General features: G+C 42.2%; 1 long non-coding RNA gene across 2 annotated transcripts in view; it reads left to right on the forward strand.

Annotated features, from left to right (window-relative positions):
• The first annotated feature begins 1,673 nt into the window (after positions 1 to 1,673).
• The window catches only part of LOC107129073 (uncharacterized), a 523,695-nt gene continuing 498,846 nt past the window's right edge, over positions 1,674 to 26,522 (forward strand). The window contains exons 1-2 of one of the 2 annotated variants that reach the window (XR_010585386.1): positions 1,674 to 2,140; positions 26,338 to 26,491. This is a non-coding gene — a long non-coding RNA (uncharacterized lncRNA). The remainder of the gene's footprint in view (positions 2,141 to 26,337; positions 26,492 to 26,522) is intronic. The other variant, XR_012432030.1, reaches the window with a different exon arrangement.

Below are 26,522 nucleotides of genomic sequence, written 5' to 3' on the forward strand. Positions count from 1 at the left end.
AAACAAACTAATAATAGCAATTTAATTAGCAAGCTGTAAATCAGAGAGGTATAGAAATTTAGCAGTTAAACTGTATTTCCTGCCTATAGTACTGCTGCTACTTAATCTATTTTCTTCATGTATTTGAAGAATGAATAGGCAGTGATGGTCAAAATAAGAATTTCAATATTGCAGCAAATCACAGAAGAGTGACAGAAAGAGTTCCTAATGTAATCTTAATGATCCTTTAAAAGGTAAAGGATTGTGTGCGTATGTGTGGAAAGGAGTAAGAAATAAAAGCAGGAAGTTAAGACAGGTATTTAAAGGGAATGCCGAGATAGCTACTTTAGAATATTTATTGAAAAAAAGTTGCTCTGAAGTCTGCCCAGTGTACCAAAAACATAAAACAGAAAAAACCAAAACAAAAAACAGAGCAGACATTAGTGCAAGTTTAACCTGATAATTTATTTGTGGGAAAAAAGCCAGTTTTGATGAGAAAAAGTTCAGTCCTTTCCTTGTAAATACAAAGAAACACAACAGGAGTTTTAAAGGTAGTAGGCCAGAAAATGCAACGGTAACTCTTATAATCCTTTTCAATTAAACAGACAAATGAAGTTGAAGACAAGTGTTAAAATACTATTCAGCCTGAATATTTATCAGTCTATATGTCCTGTTGTTCAGTTGGCTTTTGATTAAAAAAAAAAAAGCCGACAAACTTTATGAGCTACCACCACATTTAGAGTGATGAAAATAGTTTCCCCCAAATATATTGTTTAACCTCTAAAGCATAAAAAGCTATATAATATCTAATACAAATTAACCAGTGTATTTACAAAATTAATGCAATTTTGGACCGATGATATTACACTGTATTGGTGGTAAAGTACTAGGCACAAGAATATATACATCTATTAGGCATTTTCAGTCTAATCAGTCTCTAAGTTTATCATTTAATTTTTGGCAATATATAATAACTGGTATGCATTTTGGTACTTAAGTCATGAATTGTGGAGAACAAGAAGCAATTATAGTAACAGGGTTTATATCTAACAAACAATTACAGCGTTGAACCAATCTTGGTCACTTGCAGTAGATCCTTGATTTGATTCCTCCATGTTCATGCTTTCTCCATCTGCAGTCTCTAACATTTTTTCATCTTCGTCATCATCACGTAGGTTTTTTGAAACTGTCTAGCTAGTTTGATATTGAGTCTTTCATTGTAATGAAGCTTCCTTTTCATTTCAAATTGTCACTTTTGTTTCTTGTTCTTCAGGTGAGAGGTTACTATCCTCCTTTCCACTGTTGTCTTGTTCCTGAACCCGATACTTTGGTTCCGCGCCTTCAGCAGCAGCTAATTTCTTAGCTAAGATATCTGGTGCCATGTTTTCAGTGGTGTCTGTATCACTACATGCATCTTCATCATCACCCATAATACGATGGGAAGAAGTGCTTGGTTCATCTGTTTTCATTAAACCGTAATCTTTGTCTGCTGGATGATATGTTGCCAGGATGTTCATTTCATCCCACTTCCGGGATTTTTTGTTCAGCTCCTAGTCCACACTCCCGTGGGGCTGTTCGGCAGACGCCACCATAGAGGAAGTTGTTCTTCAGGATCCCCTTGATTGACCGGTGCGAGGTTGTCCAGGCCGCCATTGCCGGGGCTCCCTCTCTTGGCTCAGGGTCGCAGCTCGGCGTAGGGTGTGCTACGAAAGGGTCCGGCACTAGCAGAGACCCGCAGGCAGCTGTGGAGCCCGCTCAGGGCTAAAGCGGCCGCACCCACTGTCTCGGAACCGGTTACCGGAGCGGTTGTCAGGACACAACGACGCCGGAGCCAAAGCCAACGCCAAACGGGTGGCGCCTCCTCGCGTGCTCTTAGCTGCCAGCGCTTCACCCGCAGCTCGCGGTGAGACCTCGGCCTAGAGCCCCGCCGCGCGGAGCGACGCCGAAGCCGAACCCATTTATTCTTATTTTGAATGAACCATTTTTTTCCCAATGGAAAACCTCCCTTCAGTTAGGAAGATGAATTTCAAAGGTTCTGAAGAGTGGGTTAGCAACTTTTGTCAGAGTCCTCTTGGAAAGGTGAAAGTGATAGTTCCACAGCGGGAAAACATTGGTTTCCCAATCTGCTTCTGAAAAGGAATTCTTCTGGCTGAATAGGTTGGTAGGTTGAGTCGAGTCACCTTTCTTGGGATGGGCTGGGTTCTTCTGTTTGATCCATGGACTCTTGGCCATTTTTAGGGCAGCCTAAGGGTATGAGTCGGCTCTAGGACATATCGGGGGGCTCTGCTGTACATAGCAGTCCTTGGGCAGTTGGTGGTGGTAAGGATGTTGATGCAGACAAGGTTCTATGTGGTTCCCCTGGAGTTAGCTGTACTCCTCTGGGAAGCCCCCGGGTGAACATTCTTTCAGAGTCCTCCGGAGGATGTGAAAACCAGGAAAGCCTCCCTAAAGTCACACCTGCCTGAATCTGGTACCCATCTGGGTCCATTCAGTCTCTGGGGATCTTTGCTGGCCTAGGTTTATGGACAAATAATCAGTGGGTAATGGGATCGGAAGCCTTAAATCAGACAACTTTCCAGGTCTAATCCAAGCCCTTCATTTTATTGATGAGGAGACTAAGGCCCAGGTAAGAAGAACTGAATGATGTTTAGAATCCAAGTGTCCTGACTCATGCTTCAAGTCACTGCTGTGTCAGGGGTTTTCAAATAGCCGTGATCTTAGTCACTTGGATGCTTGTTAACCGTGCAGATTCCTGGGCTGCCTCTGAGATTCTCGTTTTCATAAATACTCTGGGTTAAGATTATCTAATTAAAATATAATGTGAGCTATATGGGTAATTTAAAATTTTCTAGTAGCCCTCTGACAAAGGTAAAAGAAAACAAGTAAAAGTTTAGTAATATATTTTAATCCAATGTAACCAAATTTTAACGTATAATCACTATAAAAAGTTATTAATGAGTTATTTGACTTTTTTTGGGTACTAACTCTTTGAAATTTGGTGTGTATTTTACAGCACATCTAATTTATTTATTTGTTTATTTTGAGCCATTCTTCCTGATGTTCTCCCTCCCCCCACCCCCAGCAGGTCCCAGTATGTGTCGTCCCCCACCATATGTGTTTATGTGTTCTCATCATCCAGCTCACAATAGTAAGTGAGAACATGCAGTGTTTTGTTTTCTGTTCCTGCGTTACTTCACTTGGAATTATGGCTTCCAGCTCCATCCATATCCCTGCAAAGGGCATGCTCCTTTTTATGGCTGCATAGTATTCCGTGGTGTATATGTACCACATTTTCTTTATCCAGTTTATCATTGATGGACATTTGGGTTGGTTCCATGTCTTTGCTATTGTGAATAGTGCCGCAGTGAACATACATGTGCATGTATCTTTATAGTAGAATGATTTGTATTCTTTTGGATATATACTCAGTAATGAGATTGCTGGGTCCAGTGGTATTTCTGCCTCTAGATCTTTGAGGAATCGCCACACTGTCTTCCACAATGGTTGAACTAATTTGCACTCGCACCAATAGTGTAAAAGCATTCCTATTTCTCCACAACCTCACCAGCATCTGTTGTTTTTAGACTTTTTAATAATCGCCATTTTGACTGGTGTGAGATGGTATCTCATTGTGGTTTTGATTTGCATTTCTCTAATAATCAGTGATGTTGAGCCTTTTTTCATACACTTTTTGGCCACATGTATGTCTTCTTTGGAGAAGTGTCTGTTCATGTCCTTTGCCCACTTTTTAATGTTTGTTTTTTTTTTTTTTCTTGTAAATTTGTTTAAGTTCCTTGTAGACTGTGGATATTGGACCTTTGTCAGGTGGATACATTGCAAAATGTTTCTTCCATTCTGTAGGTTTTCTGTTCACTCTGATGACAGTTTGTTTTGCTGTGTAGAAGGTGTTTAGTTTAATTAGATCCCATTTGTCAATTTTGCTTTTGTTGCCATTGTTTTTGGCATTTTCATCATGAAATTTTTGCCCATGCCTATGTCCTGAATGGTGTTGCCTAGATTTTCTTCTAGGGTTTTTATAGTTTGGGGTTTTTATTGAAGTCTTTAATCTATCTTGAGTTAATTTGTGTATATGGTGTAAAAAAGGAGTCCAGTTTCAACTTTCTGCGTATGACTAGCCAGTTCTTCCAGCACCATTTATTAAACAGGGAATCCTTTCCCCATTCCTTGTTTCTGTCAGGTTTGTTGAAGGTCAGATGGTTGGAGGTGTGCAGTCTTATTTCTGAGTTCTCTATTCTGTTCCATTGGTCTATGTGTCTCTGTTTGTACCGGTACTATACTGTTTTGGTTACTGTAGTATAATTTGAAGTTGGGTAGCCTGATGCCTTCAGCTTTGTTGTTTTTGCTTAGAATTGTCTTGGCTATTTAGGCTCTTTTTTGGTTCCATCTGAATTTTAAAATAATTTCTTCTAATTCTGCAGAGAATGTCAATGGTAGTTTAATGGGACTAGCATTGAATCTATAAACTACTTTGGACAGTATGGCCATTTTCACAATCTTGATTCTTCCTATCCACGAGCATGGAATGTTTTTCCATTTGTTTGTGTCCTCTCTGGTTTCCTTGAGCAGTGGTTTGTAGTTCTCTTTGAAGAGGTGCTTCACTTCCCTTGTTAGCTGTTCTTAGGTTTTTAAAATTCTATTTGTAGCCGTTGTGAATAGGAGTTCATTCCTGACTTGGCTGTCTGCTTGTCTGTTGTTGATGTATAAGAATGCTAGTGATTTTTGCATATTGATTTTGTATCCTGAAACTTTGTTGAGGTTGCTTATCAGCTTAAGAAACTTTTGGGCTGAGGTAATGGGATTTTCTAGATATAAGATCATGTCATCTGCAAACAAAGATAATTTGACTTCTTCTTTTTTTGTTTTAATACTCTATTTCTTTCTGTTGCCTGATTGCCCTGGCCAGAACTTCCAATACTATGTTGAATAGGAGAGGTGAGAGGGTATCCTTGTCTTTGGCTGGTTTTCATGGGAAATGCTTCTAGCTATTGCCCATTCAGTATGATATTGACTGTGGGTTTGTCATATATGGCTCTTATTATTTTGAGGTATGTTCCTTCAATACCTAGTTTATTGAATATTTTTAACATGAAGGGATGTTGAATTTTATCAAAGACCTTTTCTACATCTATTGAGATAATTGTGTGGTTTTTGTCCTTAGTTCTGTTTATGTGATGAATCATATTTATCGATTTGCATATGTTGAACCAACCTTGCAACCCAGGGATGAAGCTGACTTAATTGTGGTGGATAAGATTTTTGATGTGCTGCTGGATTTGGTTTGCCAGTATTGTGTTGAGGATTTTTGCATCAATGTTCATCAGGGATATTGACCTGAAGTTTTCTTTTTTGTTGTATCTCTGCAAGATTTTGGTATCACAGTGTTACTGGTCTCATAACATGAGTTAGGGAGGAGTCTCACTTTTTCAATTTTTTGGGATAGTTTCAGTAGTAATGGTACAAGCTCTTCCTTGTACCTCTGGTAAAATTCAGCTGTAAATCCGTCTGATCCTGAGCTTTTATTGGATGCTATTTATTACTGCCTCAGTTTCAGAACTTGTTATTGGTCTATTCAGGGATTTAATTTCTTCCTGGTTCAGTTTTGGGAGGGTGTATGTGTCCAGGAACTTATCCATTTATTGTAGATTTTCTTGTTTATGTGGATAGAGGTGTTTATAGTATTCTCTGATGGTTGTTAGTATTTCTGTGGGGTCAGTGGTGATATCCCCCTTATCATTTCTGATTGTGTCGATTTTATTCTTCTCTCTCTTCTTCGTTGTCTAGATAGCAGTCTATTTGATTAATTTTTTCAAAAAAACAGCTTCTGGATTCATTGATTTTTTGAAGGGTTTTTGTGTCTCTAGCTCCTTCAGTTCCACTCTGATCTTGGTTGTTTCTTGTCTTCTGCTGGCTTTGGGGTTTGTTTGCTTTTGGTTCTCTAGTTCTTTTAGTTGTGTTGTTAGGTTGTTAATTTGAGATCTTTCTAGCTTTTTGATGTGGGCATTTAGTGCTATAAATTTCCCTCTTAACACTGCCTTAGCTGTGTTCCAGAGACTCTAGTACGGTCTCTGTTCATTCTCATTAGTTTCAAAGAACTTCTTGATTTCTGACTTACTTTGATTATTTACGCGGAGTCATTCAGGAGCAGGTTGTTCAATTTCCATGTAGTTGTGTGGTTTTGAGTGAATTTCTTAATCTTGAGTTCTAATTTGATTGGACTGTGGTCTGAGAGACTATTATGATTTTAGTTCTTTTTGCATTTGCTGAAGAGTGTTTTACTTCTGATTATGTGATTAATTTTAGAGTAAGTGCCATGTGGCAATGAGAAGAGTGTATATTCTGTTGTTTTGGGTGGAGAATTCTGTACATATCTGTCAGGTCTGCTTGACCCAGAGCTGAGTTCAGGTCCTATACAGCACATCTTGGTTGGAATTAGCCACATTTTAAATGTTCAAAGGCCACAGTGGTTGGTGGCTGTTATATGGAACAGTGAGATCTACAGCTGTCTCTTCCTAATCAGTGGACCTCTTTATTAAAAGGCACAAGCTGCCAACAAAGTAATGAATTCACTGTTGCTAGATTCATTCAAGCATCTAGTGCTGTGAAGTTGAAAATTCAAGAGCCCTCCACTTGAACCTTGTTAAGCTTTGTGGGCTTATCACTAATTCAGTACATCCGTGGACAAGGATGGGTTTATACAGCAAATATGCAGGAAACTATTGGCCATCAGATGACACAGACCTTTTGAAGCCACATGCCACTCACAGACCGCTGAGCTTTGTGTTTGCACGTGCAGACTATTGTTCAAGCACTGGAACGCCATGTGCCGAAGGCACGGGCATCAAGTGAAATACTTGAGTGGAATTTTCAACCAAAAGCAGCTGAAAGTTTTTCCAATTTAATCTGTAAACGCAGTCGGGGGATTTTTGCACATGAATCAACTCGTTTACTTTGACAAGCCCTCTCTGTGCTCTGCCTGTGCCCAGTCTCCCGCTCACGGCTCACAAAGGTGCTCTGTGTGTAAATTCGCAGGGGGTGGGAGGAGGTGCATAGAAGTTCAAGGCAAACTTCTCTGAAAAGTGCAGCATCTGGGAGCCAGGGTGGAAATGCAGGGAGGGTCCCCTGTGTGAATTTCCACCCTCCCTCACCAGAAGTGCTGTTCAAAGGGTTGAAGGTGGATTCACATTGGATAAGATAGACCAGACTTACACTTCTGTATAAGTATTAATATAATTAATATAATTAGTGATTATATTTGAAGAATGGTTATAAGGATATTGATTTTTAAAGTCTGTGTCTCATCTTTTTCCCATTCATTGTATGCTTCATTTTGATAAAGGGAAAAAAGAGCTGTCAGAAGGACACTGTATCTTGTGCCTGGTCTGTGCTTGCAGGAATGTCTTGTGTTGCGCAGCCCATTTCAGTGGTATCTCCTTGAATGAAAGCTGGGGAATCACAATCCATAATAACAACGCCATCATAACAGTGACCAACATTTAGTCAACACTGATAATGTCCATGACCCTTTATATGGAACAACTTGTTTCATCCTTATAATCACCCTATGAGGTAGACACTGATACATGTCCCCATTTCACTATGGAAGAAGCTGGAACAGAGAGGTTAGATGCTTTGCCCGGGTCACCCAGCTTGGAAGGGGCAGAGATGGGGTTCAAACCCAGGTGAAGCCTTAGTTCTTACCCAAAAGACCACAATCTGTCATGATTGGAAGCCTCCTTAAAAGTCCTCCCACCAGCTTCCTACTAAGGTAAAAATCTCTTTGACCTTCCAGGCAGATGGTCATCCAGCCCATCTTGAATGCATCCAGTTGCTTGAATGCATTAAGCAACAGGGAGCTCTTTACTTTGTCAGCAGCCCATGCCTTTTAAGAAAAGCTCCAACAATTGGAAAATTCTTCTTTAGATGAATCTATTTCTTTTTTTTTTTTTTTATAATTTATTTATTTATTTATTTTTCTCTTTTTTTAAAATTTATTTATTATTATTATACTTTAAGTTGTAGGGTACATGTGCATAACGTGCAGGTTTGTTACATATGTATACTTGTGCCATGTTGGTGTGCTGCACCCATCAACTTGTCATTTACATCAGGTATAACTCCCAATGCAATCCCTCCCCCCTCCCCCCTCCCCATGACAGGCCCCTGTGTGTGATGTTCCCCTTCCTGAGTCCAAGTGATCTCATTGTTCAGTTCCCACCTATGAGTGAGAACATGCGGTGTTTGGTTTTCTGTTCTTGTGATAGATTGCTAAGAATGATGGTTTCCAGCTGCATCCATGTCCCTACAAAGGACACAAACTCATCCTTTTTGATGGCTGCATAGTATTCCATGGTGTATATGTGCCACATTTTCTTAATCCAATCTGTCACTGATGGACATTTGGGTTGATTCCAAGTCTTTGCTATTGTGAATAGTGCTGCAATAAACATACGAGTGCATGTGTCTTTATAGCAGCATAATTTATAATCCTTTGGGTATATACCCAGTAATGGGATGGCTGGGTCACATGGTACATCTAGTTCTAGATCCTTGAGGAATCGCCATACTGTTTTCCATAATGGTTGAACTAGTTTACAATCCCACCAACAGTGTAAAAGTGTTCCTATTTCTCCACATCCTCTCCAGCACCTGTTGTTTCCTGACTTTTTAATGATCGCCATTCTAACTGGTGTGAGATGGTATCTCATTGTGGTTTTGATTTGCATTTCTCTGATGGCCAGTGATGATGAGCATTTTTTCATGTGTCTGTTGGCTGTATGAATGTCTTCTTTTGAGAAATGTCTGTTCATATCCTTTGCCCACTTTTTGATGGGGTTGTTTGTTTTTTTCTTGTAAATTTGTTTGAGTTCTTTGTAGGTTCTGGATATTAGCCCTTTGTCAGATGAGTAGATTGCAAAAATTTTCTCCCATTCTGTAGGTTGCCTGTTCACTCTGATGGTAGTTTCTTTTGCTGTGCAGAAGCTCTTTAGTTTAATGAGATCCCATTTGTCCATTTTGGCTTTTGCTGCCGTTGCTTTTGGTATTTTAGACATGAAGTCTTTGCCCATGCCTATGTCCTGAATGGTATGAGAGAAACAAGAAATGGGGAAAGGATTAGATGAATCTATTTCCTATGATTAGTAAGATTTGATCCCCCTTCAATGCTCCTGGGGTGCAGGCTTCTTGAAACTGCTATAAGATAGAATTACACATGGTGTAACTTAAATCTCTGTATGCATGTGTTGTGTCGAGTCCCTATTGACTCCAGTGGGGATGGCACTAGATGCAAGAGGCTGAAGGAGAGACCCAGAGCCAGCAAATGAGACATGGGTTTTACTGGGGACTTACATGCAGGGGAGAGAGTCCAGGGGTAGCAGGCCAGACAGGAGAACTGTGTGGCCCAGTGGTGGCAGGCTGGGTATTAGAACCGCAACTGCTTGCAAAAGGCATGCAGCTGACATCACATTTTCTCTTAGCACCCTCCCTCTAACAGTCTTCAACTGGCAACTTTCACTTAACCCAAAACAAAGGGCCTTGATCCCCAGTACGGCCTGTGTTCCATGGGCCAGGCTCGGAGCTCAGATGTTCCTCATAGAAAAGGAACAAATCTACGGGTTTGGCGCTGCCAGATTTCCTAGCTCAGAGCACACATTTAGATGTGTCTGCCATACAGGGTCAGTCTCAGGGAGTCTACGTTATTGCTCTCACATAGGTTTACCATATAGCATATTAATGTAATTGGGAGTTAGTTTTGAAGGATAGTTACAAGGATATACATCATTTAAATCTGCCTCTCACCTTTCTGTTTCACTGCCTTATGCTCATCCCATTGAACGATTTACTCTGGGTCTCTGTTGTGGGTCTCAGGAGGTCCCGCATCCACACCTCTGCTCTTGCTGCTCTGAATATTTTCCAGCACCTGTTTATCACCAAATGCTGCTCCTTCTTTGAGCCTAAGCACTCCCTGCCATGAAGTCTGCTTTGCTAAGGGGAGAAGCTGCTGTTACCAATGAGAGCTAGAAGTTGCTGTTACCAATGATTGTTCACTAAGGAGGATTAAAATCAAGAGGTGATGTTACATCAGCAACATGGTGGAGTAGGAGGGTCCTGACTATCCCTTTTCTGACGGATGCACCTAATGAACACCTATATATGGATCAATTCTCCCTGAGAGAAAGCAGAAACTAGGTGAAAGACTCCTGCATACTGAACAACTAAGAGAAATATTCACATTGAAGCAGGTAGACAAAGCAGAGACAGAGTCTGTTGGAGAAGAGGGGGAGAGGAAAGATGTTGGTCAAAGGATGTACAATTTCAATTATTAATAGATAGGAGAAGAGGCCAAGGCAGGTGGATCATTTGAGATCAGGAGTTCGAGACCAGTCTGGCCAACATGGTGAAACCCCATCTCTACTAAAAATACAAAAATTAGCCAGGCGCAGTGGCGCACGCCTGTAGTCCCAGCTACTTGAGAGGCTGAGGCACAAGAATCGCTTGAACCTGGGAGGTGGAGGTTGCAGTGAGCCGAGATTGTGCCACTGCACTCCAGCCTGGGCAACAGAGTGAGACACCATCTCAAAAAAAAAAAAAAAAAGGAGAAGTAAGTTTTAGTGATGCATTGCACAGCATTGTGACTATAGCTAGTAATAATGTAGGGCACATTTGAAAATTGCAAAGAGTACATTTTAAAAGTTGTCATCACAAGAAATGATAAATAGGTGAGGTGATGGATATATTAATTAGGTTGATTTAATAATTCCACAATGTATGAATATATCAAACATCACATTGTACCTCATGAATATATACAATGATTATCTGTTGATTAAAAAATTTAAAAAGCCATAAGCCCCAAACACAATTAAATAAGGTGTAATTCTTCACCTTATTTCTTTTTCAAAATTGTTCTGGCTATAAGAGGCCCTTTGCTTTCCATACTGATTTTAGAATTAGCTTGTAAATATCTACAAATATATTGCTGGCATTTTGTTTGAGATTGCATTGAATCTATAGATTAATTTGACATTTTAACAATCCTGAGTCAACTCATAGACGTGGCCTTTCTCCCCATTTAATAGATTTTTAAATTTCTGTTAGCAGTGTTTACAGTTTTTAGTGTATAGATGAACATTCTTTTTGTCAGATTTATCTCTAAGTATCAAAAAATTGAATGCTATTATAAGTGGTATTGTTTTTAAAATGTCCATTTTTGATGTTTGTTGCTAGTATTTAGAAATACAGTACTATTTTGTATATTACTTTCTTATCCTGTAATCTTGGTAACTCATTTATTACTTCTAGTAGCTTATAGATCCCATAGAATGTTCAGCATTAAAATGTGTATTATGTGTAAGTAAATAAAGACAATTTACCCCTTCCCCCGAAAGAGCTGATGTCCCTCCTCTAGACCTAGAGAAAATATTGAAGTTGTTTCAGCATCTGTGTCATGCTGGGGGATGACCGGGTTTCCTTCGTAGCTGTGTGATACAGGAAAATCTTTTCACATCCTGGGCCTGGCTTCCTCATCAGCAAACGGAAGAGCTTGAATCAGTGGGTCTTATCGATTATGGTGTTGCTTATTAGACCCCCTGGGCAGCTTTTAAAAATGCCTGTGGTGGAAGTGCTCTGTTAGACCTGTCAGTGGGTAAACCCACTGTGAATGCAGTTCTCAGTCTGTGTGAGGAAGATGAGGGTGGGGTTTCATGGGTGCTGAAGTCTGGCAATCAGGATCCTGGCCGGGAGAGGGACCTCTGCCAGCTCTGCAGAATCCTGAGAGGGGCCTGAGGCCATCTGTGCATGGAGAAAAGGCCTCAGCACACACAGCTTCCCTTGCATGCCAGTGGTGAGAGCTGGGGAGGTGGCTGAGGACTGGCCACGATGCCCGTGGCAGCTTCAGTGCTGGAGAGGGTCCCTCAGACAGGGTCAGAGACCTCCTCCCCTACAGAAGACCTCCACATCTTTGGTTTTGAAACTGCCTGGGCATCCTGTTGGTAACATGGAGGCAGCACAGCATGCAGGGTCTCCCATTTGGGAATTTACACTCCATCAGTCAGAGCACTGGGGGCTGAGCTACCCCAAGCCCTGGAGTATTCCCAAGCATCATTCTGCTGCTCTGGTTTTAGCCTTTTGGTACTTTAACATTCAGTACATTGTAGCAGAGCCTGCACCCCAGTCTGCTCTTGTCCCCAGACTGAAACAAGTAATAGGAACGCCTAAAAGAGACCAGTGACAATGACAGTGGCAGCAGCCTCTCGAGAGGGTTCTTTGCAGCAGTGCTATTTCCAAATGGGATGGGTCCTGCAATTGACGCGAGGGCCAGGGCAGCCACAATGACCATCTCTGTCCTCTCTCCCATCGCACTTGTCGTCGTGGCTCATGAAGTTTCAGCATGAGACAGAGGAGGGCCAGGTGCAGTGAACAGCCTCTTTCCAGCATGAGAGTTTCCATATTCTCTGCCAGGGTGCCATAGTTCCCTCCCTGGGCCTTTGAAGGGCTTGTATCCAATACCCTTTGGAAATGAGATGCAGCCTGTGGACATGCTTTGAAAAATTAAGAGCATTGTATAAGCCCCAGGGTTATTTTGCCCAGCCGGCATTTATTTCTCTGGAATTCTTGACTTTTTCCCGTTACTGTGAAACTGCTCTTCAAGAATGAGTCGAGGTTCCCATAACCGCTTAGAACCTCTTGAGAACTGCCAGCTCTGCTGCTGAATGCTCCGTGAAAATGATGAGCAAATGCTCGCAGTCATTGGAGATGCATCCTAGGTCAGGGCTGAGGAGGAAGGAGACACCGTGCTCCCGAGAGGACTGTGCCTCCTGCCATGGATGTGTCATGTGGCAGGAGAGAGCCCGTGAGCCAGACTCTGCCTGCATGGGCCATCGCCCAGCTTTGCTGTTAGCTGTGTCACCTGGAGCAAGCTACCTAACCTCTCTGGTCTATTTCCTCATCTATAGAGTGGGGAAAATGGGGGTACTTACCTCAAGGAGTTATCAAGATTAAATGGGTAGATCAGATGGAACACTGAAGAATAATTCAATCAATGTCAGCTGTTGTTATCAGTATTAGAAGAATGGCTTATGGTAATCACACATACCGGTGATTATCTGAGCCCTGTGTAATGGGCTGGTGACTACATCACCCCATTTATTCCTCCCAGCCACACAGCAAGGACAGAGGCATCCATTTTACACAGGAAGAAAACAGAGGCCCTGAGAGACTACGTTTCCTGCTCTGCTAGTCAGGGGCAGAGTGGGGGGTTTTTAAACCCAGAATAATTTATCACCTGTAACTCATTCAGAGCTCGCCTATTGTTGTCACTGATATTTTAAATAATTAATACAATCTGTGTGTCTTTGACATTTGCTGCATTTTTTTGGTAGTGTGAGGAAAGTACAAAAGGAGGCCTCCTGGGCAGCCTGGGCTGTTGTGGAGGTGACTGGGCAGCTTTACTGGCCTCTATGATTAGGCTCCATGACTGTGGTCCTAACTGCCCACTGCATAGCCCCACCCCGGTCTCCCCACAGATACTCCAACTTCTGCAGGTCCCAGGTGAATCTCATTGCCTTCCTCTAAGCCTTCTCCTCCCATGGTCACTCTCAGATCAATGGCCTCACCACCTGCCCCTTCATTCAGGTTGCAAATGTTGGTGCCATCTTTCGCGCTTCACTCTCACCTTCCACTTAAAATGGGTAGCCGAGTCTTGAGGACTAACCTGTACCATATCCTTTGACGGTCTCTTTCCATCTCCACGGTACCATCTAACCATCAATGTTAGGTAGGGTATGCTTTGCTGGTACAATAAATAGATCCCAAAGTAAAAAATGGCACAGAGCCAATAGAAGGTTAGTTTTTGGTCATGTAACAGTTCTGGGTGAGTCAGCTGGTCACCAGTGTGGCCCTGTCCATGCAGTCGTTTCAGGGATTCAAGCTGCTGAAGGCTCAGCTGTGTTTATTGGGCTTCCAGGGCCACTCTGAGGTCAGCTTTATGCCTGCCAGCTGGAAGGCAAAAGGTACTAAAGAGGCCCTCTGGGAGCGTTGATGGGTAGGCCTGGTAGTCAGGCACGCCCCTCCTGCTCACCTTCCACAGGGCCACACCCAGCTTCACGGGAGGCTGGGCGGCATGACCCCCAGCACACCCTGCCTCAGCCACCAGGCTCTTCTCATCTGTTGCCTGTTTTTTGCAGTGGCCTCTGGACTAGTGTCCTTGTCTGGTCTGACTCCTTATCCAACCCGTGTTGCCGGAGTTAACTTCTAAATCCTAATCCTGCAGATTTCCTGTTGCCTTCGGGACAACATCCTTAACAAGGCATTCAAAGACCTCCGCAGTGGGATCTCAGAGTAACTTACCAGCTTTTCTCCTGCTGCAAACATCCAACAGCCATAGGCCAAGCCTAGAAGACCCCAGGCTCCTTCCTGAGTAAGACATGCCCACTCACCAACCTGTGCCTCTGCTCTCAGCTGAGCACCTTCCTCACCACCGTCTCTCATGGGCTCAGTTCTGCTCATCCTCCAAGGTGTTGCTCAAAGGCCACCTTCTTTGTGAAGTGCTCCCCAAATTGTCGTCAGTCGGAAGGTATTTTGCTCTCCTTTCTGCTCTCCCAATGTGCACTTCTCTTCCAGCCACAGGGGAAACACAGTGCATTATATTTTCTAGTAGAGCTCCTGGTTGAACCCCTTGCTAGATGGAAAGCTCACCTTGTGTTTTCCCCTCTTAATGCAGGATAAATCCAACCTCCTTAGCATGACACCTGAAAACTCTCAAAATATATTTTCTTTTTTTAAGTTCTGGGATACATGTGCTGAACATGCAGGTTTGCTACATAGGTATACATGTGCCATGGTGGTTTGCTGCACCCAACAACCCGTCATCTAGGTTTTAAGCCCTGCATGTATTAGGTATTTGTCCTAATGCTCTCCCTCCCTTTTCCTCCCACCCCCTAACAGGCCCTCGTGTGAGATGTTCCCCTCCCTGTGTCCATGTGTTCTTATTGTTCAACTCCCACTTATGAGTGAGAACATGCATTGTTTGGTTTTCTATTCTGGTGTTACTTTGCTGAGGATGATGGTTTCCAGCTTCATCCATGTCCCTGCAAAGGACAGGAACTCATTCTTTTTTTGTGGCTGCATAATATTCCATGGTGTATATGTGCCACATTTTCTTTATCCAGTTTGTCATTGTTGGGTGTTTGGGTTGGTTCCAAGTCTTTGCTATTGTAAATAGTGCTGCAGTAAACGTATGTGTGCATGTGTTTTTATAGTAGAATGATTTATAATCCTTTGGGTATATACCCAGTAATGGTATTTCTGGTTCTGGATCCTTGAGGAATCACCACACTGCCTTCCACAATGGTTGAACTAATTTACACTCCCACCAACAGTGTAAAAGCATTCCTATTTCTCCACATCCTCTCTAGCATCTGTTGTTTCCAGACTTTTTAATGATCACCATTCTATCTGGTGTGAGATAGCATCTCATTGTGGTTTTGATTTGCATTTCTATAATGACCAATGATGGTGAGCTTTTTTTCATGTTTTTTGTCTGCATAAATGTGTTCTTTTGAGAAGTGTCTGTTCATATCCTTTGCCCACTTTTTGATTTTTTTCCCCTGTAAACTTGTTTAAGTTCCTTGTAGACTCTGGATATTAGCCCTTTGTCAGATGGATAGATTGCAAAAATTTTTTCCCATTATAATCTGTTTTCAACAGATATTTATAGGTTTCATTTTTGCCACTCTTGCTGTGATCTGGTCTGGCCACCTAGAAACATCTGTGTGTCCATCGCCCTCTGTCCTTTCATGTTTCTGTGCCTTTGTCTCTGCTGGCCTTTCTCTCTGGAATGGCTGTTAGTTACCTTCACCCTCCAGTGAAGCAGTAGCCACATCACAAGCAGTGTTCCCGGCCTTCCCTCTATAACAAGTGTCTGCTCTGCTGGTACGGCCTGTGCCTACTTCTGTTCTAGTCCATCACTCACAACAGAGGGGAATTCCTGGAGAACTGGAACATCCCCAGTAGTTTCTTGGAGCCTCACTGCAAGCACAATGTTTGGTGCATGGTAGGCACTAAGTGAGCATCCCTGAATGAATGCCCCATCTATCAGGTGAGCCATGTGCTGTTGGTCCTTGCCTCTGGAAGCCTCTGCAGATAGGTGAGTCTGGATCTAACGATAGTGCCATCAGGACTTCTAGAATGAAGTTTCTTTTGTCATTCGATGCCCTTGCTAAGATGGCAGAATGCAAGAACATTTTTCACGTGTCAGAGAGGACAAGAGTAGTTAAAAATCTGGGGAAAAGCCAAAGCACAGAGTGAAATATCAAAAAAAAAAAAAAAAAAGGGGGGGAAAGAAAAGAAGCTTAGGAAAATATATGTGAGAAATGAAGTTCACATTCTTGAACTGTTTCTTCTTTTTTTTTTAAAAAATAAATTGAAACATCTCCAAAGAGTACAGCCGTAAGAAACTTGGCCCAGGTGTATTTAATTTTCCAAAACAATCTACTGATGATTATCATCTGGGAGCATGAATTCTTAACCCTTAGGCTGACACCTACTGTTTGTTGACCACCCTGAAAGGTTTAGGAATTTTGCCAAGGCAAGAAAATGTCAGAGAGGTAAAGATGAAAGTTTAGCAAACTTGGAAGAAAAGGGCTCTGTGCTGGCTTGGAGGTAGCCCAGGTAGAGAAGCTAGAGTAAGACAGGTGGGATAAGAGAAGGCTGAATGTGCGACAACACCACCTGTAATTGGGATTTACTTTTCAAACATTTTCTCAATCTTACGAGCCGGGGCAAGAGAAACCAGCCGCGTATCCATTTTTCACTTTTCTATAACGCTGGAGTTTAGAATGCTGTTGTTCTGCTTGAAATGCAATGTCAGGTTGTTGTTGACGTTGCTTTAAAGTTGAAATTTTAAAGGTAAACAAAGAAATAAACTTTCCCTTTTTGTGCTGGAAAGAACTGAATGATAGCTGTTTGGGAGGGTGCCAGTTTTTCTGCAGGATGGTTTTCTTCTTGCGTTACTAGGGTTTCAGTTCCTTCAAGATGCCTCATGAAACCTTTATTTGAAATGTAGGGACACATGTGAGAGAAGTGTTCATTTTCATATATTTCTTTTTCTTTTTAAATGAACAAGTAATTACCGAAACCAAACAAATGCATGACTGGAAGTCATTGCAGCATTTGGGCAAACATCCTCCTGCAATCTCAGCCTGGAAGCAGATCAGGTTCTGCTCTCTGCTGAGGAATTCTTTGTTGCTGGGTGGGACAGATCTCTACTCATCTTCCTTTTGGAACACGATGTGGCTGTTGTGACATACAAAACCTTTGCCTGGTCTCACTCCCTTGGATACCTTGAAGGAGGGCTGAGGACTGTTTCTCCTCATTCATTAGAAATTTTCAACGGGTTTTAAGATGGAGCTATGTGATTTGTAAGGGGTATAAAATGCATGGGTGTTTTTTGAAATCTCCTTGCTCATTTTCTTTTCTTTTTTTTTGAGATGGAGTCTCTGTTGACCAAGCAGGAGTGCAGTGGTGTGATCTCGGCTCACTGCAACCTCCACCTCCCGGGTTCAAGGGATTCTCCTGCCTCAGCCTCCTAAGTAGCTGGGACTACAAACACGCCACCATGCCCTGCTGATTTTTGTGTTTTTTAATAGAGACAGGGTTTCACCATGTTGGCCAGGCTGGTCTTGAACTCCTGACCTCAAGCAATCTGCCTTGGCCTTGCAAAGTACTGGGATTACAGATGTGAGCCACTGCGCCCAGCCTCCTTGCTCATTTTCTAAAACTATAGATAAGTACAATTTCTACCTCATGTTCTCTGGCACGTATACATTTTGTCCTGATAGCTTTAGAATGTTTTGCAACATTTTCCTCCTTTCTTCCAAGCACTACCACCCCTACTTCCTCAGTTGGAAAGCTGAGATTCCAAGGGGTGATGTGAGGGGAGGGTACCCAAGTGTTTGCACCTTTTCTTCCTACAAATTTGCTGTAGTATTTTCCTGGGAAACAATATCCCCTCTGCCCTTCCTTTGCCATGTTCTGAGACTTTATCTTACAGAAAGTTTTTTTGAAAATAGATGGGATCTGGCTTGTTGCCCAGGTTGGAGTATAGTCCTGTCCATGGGCATGATCATAGCACACCACAGCCTGCATCTCCTGGGCTCAAGCCATCCTCCTGCCTCAGTTTCTTGAGCAGTGACTACAGGTGCATGCCACTGTACCCGGCCTTATAGAAGAACTCTTTTTAAGGTTACACTCAAATTTCCCCCATCCTGCTGTTAGATGTGTCATATACTTCTGTACATTCATTCACTCATTCATTCATTCAACATCTATTTTCACCAAGTGCCTTGTTTTTACTAGGCAGTGGGCTTGGCAGTGAGGCTAAAATGGTGGGCAAACCAGACATAGTCCCTGCTCTCACTGACCTTACAGTCTAGCAGGGGACACACAGCGACACACGGGCACAAGTGTGTTGTGAGGGAATCAAGGCAGACTGAAAGGAGATCAATGAAAGAGAGATACAGTTCCATGAGCACATGGGACCATATGGAACCAACGAACCTGACCAAGTCAGTTTTTTTGGAAAGCGATTTTTGCATGAAGCTTTGAAGGGAAAGTAGGAATCGTTCGGATGGAAGAGGGAGTTAGGGGAAAGAGAGCCTCTGAGAGGAAGAACATGGATAGATAAATACCCTTTGGCGTGAGTGGGTGTAAAATTGAAGTTCTCTGGCTGGAGCTCAGGGTAGGGAAGTCTGAGTTCAGAGCATGGTGAGCATTCTAGGCCATGCTCAGGATCTTCTTCTTTACTCAAGGACGATGGGATTTCCAGATGGGTTTTAAGGTAGAACTTTGAGTTTTGAGAAGATTATTCTGGTCACCGTGAGGAAGAGAATAGGACAGGGCCAAGGCAGATGCTGGAGGGCTAGTTCATGCAGCAAAGATTGGTCTCCTGGGCCTGTAGGTTGTTGGCCATGGAATTGGAGAAAAGTAATGAGACCTGATGGTTATTTGGAGTGCAAATGGACAAGAATTGGTGATGGGTTGCCTGTGATGCATGTTGCAGAGATGGAGAAAATGGTGCCAAGGATGACCCCTCAGTTTCTACCCAGCGAGACCAGATCCAGGAAGTTGCACTGAGAGAGAGTCAAAGGAAGTGGGGAAGACGGGCCTAGATTTGAGAAGATGATGATAAGGTCAGACTTGGACATGTGGAATTTGAGATGCCCAGGTGGAATTGATGGTTTGGGAATTCATAGGCAAGATCTGTGCTGGAGATAGAATTTTAAAGCCATCAGTGAACATCCAGTTGGACATTCAAAATTCTAGCAGGCCCAGTTTGGTTAGTTGTATTCAAGGGGAGATGTTGTCCTAAATCTACAAGGTTAAAAAGTTATTTTGCATGTCTAAGTTCTCTGCTGATGAGAAAGCAATTGTAAGCCTCCACATTCTTCACTCCTGTCTTCACTCATAAATCTAACCAACAACTTTTATCCTTAAATCAGTACTTCTTGGGAAGCCTTTCTGTGTTCTGGAGAAATTCCTTCTACAAATAACGCCACCTCCAAGTCTGCCCAGAAAGGAAATAGTGGTGGTGAACGTGGTGGTGGATTGGAGAAGACTGTATGGTTATAACATGGCACATCTCTCGCACCCAGATATCCTTCCACAAGCATGGAAGGGCCTCGGCTTACCCTCTGGTGCTGCATGAATAAAGCCCTGCTGTCAGCTGCAGAGACTTTAAAACCATTGAAAAACCAAACTGCAAATTGCTCAAAAGTGAAAACACATTACTTTTTCAACACTTTTAAGGGTCTCCAAACTGTTTAATATTTTAGGAATATTTAGCTCTATACCATAATAAATTACACTCTAAAATTTGGGTCATTGATGTGTGGCATATTATTATTACTGCCACCACCATTACTAATCATTAGGCTAGACCTTAATTCACTTAAACCTATTTGGTAGGTAATTTCTCCCATTTTTTCCCCAATGAGAATATTAATGCTTTCAGAGGATATGGAGATAGTAAGTGGCAGGATAAGAATTTGAAACAGGCATGCCTGACTCCACAGTCACTCACCCTTAGCAGAGATGAGCCTTACGTTTGGGGACTTGAACATTTTATTACTTTCGTTTGCCCCGTAGATAATTCACTGTCTTTCTATAACTATTCCCTTTGAATGAGCTTTTATCTGGTTTCTGCTTTATTTAAACAGTCACAGTGTAGACTAGCCACCTGAAAAACAGTGGTCTAGGGTTTTGGAGGTGATGTGTCAGCCTACCGCCACTCCCTCCTTTCTGGAGCTGTGTGTGGAAAGTACTGGAAGACGAAAGGTACTGTAGAAATGCTTAATATTATGGTCTTCATCCGGAACCATGAGAGAAAGTGCTGGTTGGAGATGGGTGAGCTTGTTTTCTCTGAAACACTCAATTTTTGTCTTAGGTGACATATGTGGAATCAGAACCCTTCTATGGTGAGAAAGAGGAATCCCATGTCTCTGAAAAATAGACTTTGAGAGTTGATTGATTAGCAAGGTTAGCTATTGTGTGGATCCTCAGGTCAGGGGTTGGGGAGAGTGGGGAGAGTAAGAAGAGAGCGCGCGCAAGCGGGACGGGGGGTTGGGGGGGAGAGAGAGAGAGAGAGAGAGAGGAGAGAGCAAGAAAGAGAGAAACTCCTTAGTTATTTCTTTCGTTTAGGAAATAAGGACACTTGATGTGTGGAATCTGGTATTTACCATACATGGTGATTTTTGCCAAAAGGGCTCTCAGAAAAATGCCTTCTTGTTTTCTCCGTTGTCCACACCCACCATTGATAATCAGCACCACTTGGGTGATTCTGGAAGCTAGTCTGGACCAGCGACACTGCTTCATATTTGTAGGAGTGGGTAGAAGAATAGTTTCTCCAATGAAAACTATTAGAGGAATTTATTGGCTGTCAGGGTGTAATTAACCATGAAAGATATTGGCAAGGGCATGAAACTAACATTCCTCTCTCATCTCTTAACCCTGCCTCCTTCCAAAACTGGTAGATCCTCTCTGCATCCTAGCATTCTTGTGTTGTTCTCCTCTTTGAATCTCTGCCCTGGCTTAGGTTCTCTGAGATCTATGTTTTCTTCCTGACCGTGTTTCTGTGAACTCTATTAATCAATCCCTCTTCAGCTTGCCAGTCTTTGTCTCTCTGCCTTTCTGTCATTTTGTATCCATTCATGCATGGATGTGTATGATCAGAGGCCTAGAAATATATTTTATTAATTTGATGCTATAGAAGGTCAAGTTTGGCCTACTTAGAGGATATCATCATTAATTAAGAGAATAGGTATATTTACCCATAAACATTTGAAATATAAATATTTGGAGGACAAAGGCTACTTTGACATTTGAGGTTCAATTGTCACGAGTTTGCCCAGGTACTCATTTTGAATAAAACTAAGATACCATGGAAAATTATACCTACTGCTTTTCTTTTGGAGGAGTGGTTCTCACAGACAGTGAGAACCTACAGAGGCAGTAGGGCAGGGATGATGGTTCATTGATATTTCCACCCACTCTGTGAAACAGGGCCTGTACTTGATAGGCACTGAAGTGAATGCTTTAAAAATAACAAGTTTGTTGGTTCCTGAAAAGGTAAATATAGAATTACCATATGGCCCTGCAATTTCATTCCTATGTATTTAAAATAATTAAAAACAGTTACTCAAAGAAATGGATGGACATGAATGTTCATGGCAGCATTATTCACAGTATCCAAAAGATAGAAATAACCCAAATATCCATTAATGGATGAGTGGGTAAAAAAATCGTGGTATATACATATAATGGAATATTATTCAGCCACGAAAAGGAGTGACGTACTGATACCTCCTACAATGCATTGAAAACTTTATGCTATGTGACACAAAAGGCCACTGTGTTAATTTGCTCAGGCTGCCATAATGAAATATCACAGACTGGGCAGCTTGAAGAACAGAAATTGATTTCTCCCAGTTCTTGAAGCTAGAAGTTTTAAGATCAAGGTGTTGGCAGGTTAGTTTTCTCCCAGAGCTTTTCTCCTTGGCATGCAGATGGCCGCCACCTTGTTATGTCCTCACATGGCCTTTCCTCTGTGCACTCACATCCCTGGCGTGTGTTCCTCTTCTGATAAGGACACCACTCCTATTGGATTAGGGCCCCACCCTTATGATCTAATGTAACCTTAATTACCTCTTAAAAAGCCCCATCTCCAAATATGGTCTCATTGGGAATTGAGAGCTTCAACATGTGAATTTTAGGGAGGCGTAATTCAGCCCATGATAGTCACACTTGGTATGATTAAATTTATATCATATATCTGGAATAGGTAAGCCCTTAGAGACAGAAGGCAGATTGGTCGTTGCCAGGATTTGGCAGGGCTGGAAATGAGGTGGTAGCAGTGGGAGAATGGAGAGTAACTGCTTAATGAGTCCAGAGTTTCTTTTGGGATGATGACAGTGTTTTGGAACCAGACAGAGGTGGTGGTTGGTTGCACAACATTGTGAGTATTTTAAATGCCATTGAATGTTATATTTTAAAATGGCTGATTTTATGTAGTGTGACTTTTACCTTATAATGTAGATTTTATAATGCTGCTTTGGCCTAGTTTTGAGGACTTGGCTAGAAGCAGTCAGTTCCCCTTTTTGAGCAGCTGATGACGTCAGTATTCCCAGCTACCTCTTGTATTAGTGATATGGTTTGGCTTTGTGTCCCCACCCAAATCTCATGTTGAATTGTAGCTCCCACGATTCCCACATGTTGTAGGAGTAGCTGGTGGGAGATAATTGAATCATGGGGGCGGTTTCCCTCATACTGTTCTTGTGGTAGTGAATCAGTCTCATTAGATCTGACGGTTTTATAAGGGGAAACTGCTTTTGCTTGGTTCTCATTCTCTCTTGCTGCAGCCATGTAAGACGTGCCTTTCTCCTTCTGCCATGATCATGAGGCCTCCCCAGCCACATGGAACTGTGAGTCCATTAAACCTCTTTTTCTTTATAAATTACCCAGTCTCAGCAGGGTGAAACGGACTAATACAATTAGGGTCTCACACTTGGAGCCACTATCCACCTGCCGTAATCATCCCAGGGGCAGATACCAGGTAACTCAGGACAGCCCCAATGGCTGGGAGTCCACTGAAATGACTCAGACTAGCCAATGCTAAGCCTGCTTACCCAGCCTCCCCCGACCTCCCTGCTTCTTCTCAGTGAAGACGCCCTCCCTGTTCCTACTGTCTCCTCCTGTCAACCCTGGTGGCCAACACTCCGTGGAGTGGCCCACTGCATTTTCCCCACAGGGCAGTGAGTAGCAAATCTGTAAAACTCTTTCCAGTTTATCTCTTCTGTTCTGCATCTGGCCTTATCAGACTTTACCCAAGGTAATACAATTAAAACATGACTCAATAAAAATATTAAGACCACAGCAAACATCTTCTGAGCATTTTCTGTGTGCCTAGCAATGTGCTAAGGGTTTCGCAGGATTTCATGAAGTCCTCATAACTCCTTGGTGAGGCAGGGGATGCTTATCCTCCCATTTTATAGATGAGGAACCTGACTGAGGCTGAGAGAAGTTAAGCAACACTTTCTCCCTCCGAGAAGCATCTGAAAACTTGGATTCTCAGAGTTACATATGATTTTTGGTTGGAGGTAGAGTTGTTTTGTTTTGTTTTTTTGTTTTCAATTGCTTCAATTTTTAAAGAATGCTGCTGTACTCTGAATTTGGATACTGGTTGATAAGTGAGTTAGAGGCTTTGGTTCTGGTTTTTGTTTTTTGAGATGGAGTTTTGCTCTTGTCACCCAGGCTGGAGTGCAATGGCATGATCTCGGCTCTCTGCAACCTCTGCCTCCCGGGTTCAAGCAATTCTCCTGTCTCAGCCTCCTGAGTAGCTGGGATTATAGGCGACTGCCACCATGGCCAGGTAATTTTTGTGTTTTTAGTATAGATAGGGTTTCATCATGTTGGCCAGGCTAGTCTCAAACTCCTGACCCTGACCTCAGGTGATCTGCCTGCCTTGGCCTCCCAAAGTGCTGGTATTATAGGCATGAGCTACCATACCTGCCTTTTTTGTTTTTGGAATATTTGCAAAGAAGTAATTCTGGATGGATTCAGAGATGTGCTTTCTAATACTCTGGGGATGATGAAATTTAAAGGGGCAACAAGACTTCTTTTTTTTTTTTTTCTTAGACAGGGTCTTGCTCTGTCACTCAGGCTAGAGTGCAGTGGTGTGATCACGGCTTACTGCAGGTTCAATCTCCTGGGCCCAGTCGATCCTCCCACCTCAACCTCCTGGGTAGCTGGGACCACAGGTGCGTACCACCACACCTGGCTAATTTTTAAATTTTTTACAGAAACAGGGTCTCCCAGTGTTGCCAGGGCTGGTGTTAACTTTTGGCTTCAAAGAATCCTCCCTTGAAGCCTCCCAAAGTGCTGAGATTACAGGCGGGAGTCCCCGTGCCCAGCCTGGAGTCCCCATGCCCAGCCTGGGCAGCAAGACTTCTTAGTTAGGGTCTCATGATTGGAGGGTCCCAGAGGGCAGGCAGGATGGTATTAGGGTGGGCACAGGGATCATTTAAGATGGTATCTGGGTCTGAACTCATATTTGACTGGTCGATGAAGTTACCTTGTAAAATTTTCATTTATAAAATTTTAGTGTATAATCTCATTGAATCTGGCTAGGGACTTAAGTGTCTTCAAATATAGGGCTCTAAAATGTCTGAGTTGATCAGATTTTGCATCATCTGTTTTCTTCTTTGTAGTTTACTGTACATGATTTTATGAGGACCTGCCTATGACACTGGGATACATTTTTCTTTCTCTATTCATTTGCTCACTCACTCACTTGCTTGGGCAATTGATAGCTCACTCACTCCTAGATTGATTGAGTCATTTAATCAATATGAATAATATATGAAAAGTTGCTTGTGAGAATGCAAACAGAACAAAAATATATTGAGCAAAACATGAACCTGCTCCTGTGCTGAGTCTCCTGGTTCCCTCCCCGTCTTACTCCTGGACCCTGAGGGCCACCCACCGTTCAGAGTTGGTGGTTTGGTATGAAAGTTTCAAGGCTTTTAGATGTTTCTTTTCATAGATGTCTATCATAAGGGTTTCACGATGTCATATCCCTAATTGTAATGGATTCCCTTGTTTGAAAATCTTTTAAAAATAACTTTTTTTTTCATTTTCATCATTTTTGAAAAAAAAAACCATCAAAAAGTGGGCAAAGGATATGAACAGACACTTCTCAAAAGAAGACATTTATGCAGCCAAGAGACATGAAAAAATGTTCATCATCACTGGTCATCAGAGAAATGCAAATCAAAACCACAATGAGATACCATCTCACGCCAGTTAGAATGGCAATCATTAAAAGTCAGGAAGCAACGTATGCTGAAGAGGATGTGTAAAAGTAGAAATGCTTTTACACTGTTGTGAGAGTGTAAATTAGTTCAAACATTGTAGAAGACAGTGTGGCGATTCCTCAGGGATGTAGAACTACAAATACCATTTGACCCAGTGATCCCATTACTGGGTATATACCCAAAGGATTACAGATCATGCTACTATAAAGACATGTGCACATGTATGTTTGTTGCAGCACTATTCACAATAACAAAGACTTAGAACCAACCCAAATGTCCATCAATGATAGACTGGATTAAGAAAATGTGGCACATATACACCATGGAATACTATGCAGCCATAAAAAAGGATGAGTTCATGTCCTTTGCAGGGACATGAATGAAGCTGGAAACCATCATTCTAAGCAAACTATCACAAGTACAGAAAACAAAACACCGCACGTTCTCATTCGTAAGTGGGAGTGGAACAATGAAAACACAGGGACACAGGGTGGGGAACATCACACACTGGGACCGGGCAAGAGGATTGGGGACTGGGGGAGGGATAGTGTTAGAAGAAATACCTAATGTAAATGATGAGTTGATGGGTGCAGCAAACCAACATGGCACATGTATACCTATGTAACAAACCTGCACGTTGTGCACATGTACCCTACAACTTAACGTATAATAATAATTATTTTACTTTTAAATTTATTTTTAGACCATTTTATTTTACTAGAATTTTTTCAGTTACTCTAGAAATTTCCTTGCTTTTGCTCAAAGTAATCACTGTCCTGGCTATTATGTTATAACATCCTTTGCATCTTTTTGGATTAATTAAAAACACATAGCTCTAAATGCTGTAGTTTTTCCCGTTAAAAAAGCCTAGATGTGTGTGTATAAAATTTTGATACATAATTTTATATGTGTTTTGCTGTCTGTCTGCTCTCTCTTAACTTACAAGTTTTCTTCCATCTGTTTGTTTTTCTTACAGTTTATGTATTGAAGAACCTGGGCCATCTGACCCATGGAGTGGTTCTCAATCTGGATTTGGCTGATTGGGCACTCATGTTGCAGGTTAACATGCTCCTCGGTTTTCTGCCCTCCTAGAAGTTGGCAGCCGGATCCGGAAGCTTCAGCAGCCTCAGGTACAGCCTCCTGGGCTGGCGGATTGTAGGT

This window comes from Macaca fascicularis, chromosome 3 (genome assembly GCF_037993035.2).
Source record: "Macaca fascicularis isolate 582-1 chromosome 3, T2T-MFA8v1.1".
Lineage (NCBI taxonomy): Eukaryota > Metazoa > Chordata > Mammalia > Primates > Cercopithecidae > Macaca > Macaca fascicularis.